The sequence below is a fragment of the Ictalurus furcatus genome, chromosome 25 (assembly GCF_023375685.1).
Source record: "Ictalurus furcatus strain D&B chromosome 25, Billie_1.0, whole genome shotgun sequence".
Classification (NCBI taxonomy): domain Eukaryota; kingdom Metazoa; phylum Chordata; class Actinopteri; order Siluriformes; family Ictaluridae; genus Ictalurus; species Ictalurus furcatus.
In genome coordinates this window covers 14,701,592-14,704,441 of record NC_071279.1, presented here as the reverse complement: position 1 = coordinate 14,704,441, position 2,850 = coordinate 14,701,592, and the positions used below count along the sequence as shown (strand labels likewise).

General features: G+C 40.1%; 1 non-coding gene across 1 annotated transcript; it reads left to right on the top strand.

Moving 5' to 3' along the window:
- The first annotated feature begins 353 nt into the window (after positions 1-353).
- Positions 354-435, top strand: trnas-gcu (transfer RNA serine (anticodon GCU)). Its single transcript has one exon. It is a non-coding gene; the product is annotated as a tRNA-Ser (tRNA).
- Positions 436-2,850: the final 2,415 nt, after the last annotated feature.

Here is a 2,850-nt window from a genome sequence, read left to right as displayed (position 1 = left end):
AGAAGACTAAAACCCTCCTACTGTAATACGACAAGCTGGCTGAGTGGTTAAGGCCATAGTCTCCTCCACAGATACCCTTGTACTCCTGTACCACCTTAAATTGCTGTTGCAGTGTCACTGGTATATGGTCATTAAAATGATTCTGTAATTGAATCTTCTGCTGCTACAGGGCTGTTTCTTAATGAGAAAGTCTGTACTGAAAAGGACTAAAAGGTTAAAGTATCTCTGATTCAGTTAGCATTTTGTTTAATTTATTATTTGACTCTTTTTCAGCGCCTTAAAATGCTGCTGATGTATCAACGTCTCACCAGTAGATGGCGGTATTTACTGTGCGTGAACACCCCACTAATAAGGACGAGGTGGCCGAGTGGTTAAGGCGATGGACTGCTAATCCATTGTGCTCTGCACGCGTGGGTTCGAATCCCATCCTCGTCGTCTGTGCATTTTTAAACCCAGAGAACACTCTCAATGTCTAAAAGTGAACAAACTCGTACGACATTCTTACATTATGCTCCACCTGATGTCAATGTAGCCGAATATGTCACATAGACTTAGGGTTCTTTGAGGTTAGAAAATAAAAAAAATCTATAACCCCATTTGCAAGGGATTCTATTCCTGAAGATGTCGAAGGTGCCGGTTTAGTTGCGTAATGTACAGTTATCAATACATTGTTACGTGTCCTTTTTCTTCTTGTCTCCTGGCTTCTTGCCTGTTATTTTAAAGGCCCCATCGCAACTTCCAGCTGTATTCTCAATGCTTAAATGTGAACAAACTCCAGTTACATTACATCCCAACTGAATAGACTACTATAAGCTTTGCTGTGAGTTTTATTTATGTGTAGATGTCACTACATGCTAATGAGCTGTGTAGGGAAAGCACTTTGCAGGTGAACAACTTCAATATCATGTGGATATGGATACTCGGTATTGTAGTTTTTTTCTATCCTCAAAGAACCCTGGGTCTGTGTGACATATTAGCAGTGGCGGAACTAGACTTTTATACATGGGGTGGCCACTGCTACTTTCAGGGGTCCACATACACACAAATTTGGGTTTCCATGGTTTTATGGGGAATTTCCATAATGATTTTTATACTGCACAATTTTCTATCCCCTAAACCTATCCATCAGTCTAAGTTAGCAGTTTGATCATTGCTAGCCCTCCTCTCAACTGAAGTAACTGAGCTAGCTAATCGAGGTCAAACTGCTCAATGTTAAATCTCTGAACAGTGACAGCTGTAGCCTACTTCTCCACATTAACTCAACATCAGGATACTGTAACTTACACACTGCACAGTATATGCTTGTATTACTAGCACAGATGTAAGAGTAAGGATTGCTATCCTACACTGCAAACCGATCTCTCTAATATGATGAACTGGTAGTGTAATGGTAGCATAGGGATATGTATGGTTATATTTGGTAATACAGAGAGTACTGTATATACTGTTAGTGAGATGCGGATCGAATAGGGACAGTGCGGTGGTGAATCGGAGGAGATACAGAGATGAAGCTGTGGGAGCACAGACATTATTAAAAGCTGTTGGATGTTGTTTAATAAAAGGAACTAAACAGAGTAGCCTATTGGAGCCTTATTAACTCACCCAGCATCTCATAGTTTCCCTGATTTGAATACTGCACACGCTGCCGGCGAATATAAAAAAAAAAAAATTCTTCTTTCCGCAAGAGGTGAAATGATGTGTCAATCAGCATCAGCAGCTGCCAGTAGCGAATAAAATGTTAGGGTGGTACCTGGGGTGGCCAATCGGATGTCAGCATTGTCCAGTACCACCCCGGACACCCCTCTGGCTCCACCAGTGCATATTAAGCTACACGTGGCAGCTGAATGTATTGGGTGAGTGTGTGCGTGTAAATTCTCATCTATAATTTGGTCACTTGTTTTGCATTTCCGTTTAAACATTAACCCGAGCTCAGGATTGATAAAGAGACCATGACTAGAGCTGTAAGGCCTCAAAGCTCAATCCTGTGCTACTAACACGGTCACTTTTTCAACTTTAAACAGCCTTTTAACTGATAACTTGACCATCACGATTATTCAGATTCATGCAGAGCACCACAGCAATAAGCTTATGTAGCACAGATTTGGATTTCAATCTATACGTAATGCAGTACAAGTTTGCACACTTAGCAAGACCTGACATTGTGATTGGGCCTATAAAACATTATATTACGACGAGGATGGGATTCGAACCCACGCATTCTGGGCACAATGGATTAGCACCACTCACTTGGCGTAAATAACGCCATCTACTGGCGAAACAGTGCTACTTCAGCAGCGTTTTAAGGTGGACCGAAAGATTTTTTTTTTAATTGATGAAATAAAACGTTAAGTATCACAGATACTTTAACATTTCCGTACTTTTCGGTACATATTTTACAAACCCTTAGAAGACTAAAACTGTTCTCGTGTAACACGATGGGGTGGCCGAGTAGTTACAGCACTATACTCATACTACAACGTAATCTTTCGCTCCACCTTAAACTGCTGTTGAAGTGTCGCCGGTAGATGGCGTAATTATAATGAGTAAAGGCGTTTAGTCTTCTAAAGATGTGTCTTCTGGGTCTTCTACTACTGCTATTTTTAATGAGAAAGTCTGTACTGAAAAGTACTAAAACGGTCAAGTATCTCTGATTCAGTTAGCTTTTTGTTTCGTTTATTTTCAGCACCTTAAAACCCTACTATTGAAGTAAATTCACAAAGCTTTTTTTTCAGTGCACATATGCAGAGAATAATGTATTATCAGTCTATCACCTTAACAGCTCAGCCACCACATCCTGTTTTTTTTTAAAACTGAAATCCGATTAATTCAAATCCAATCTAATTTCTCAAT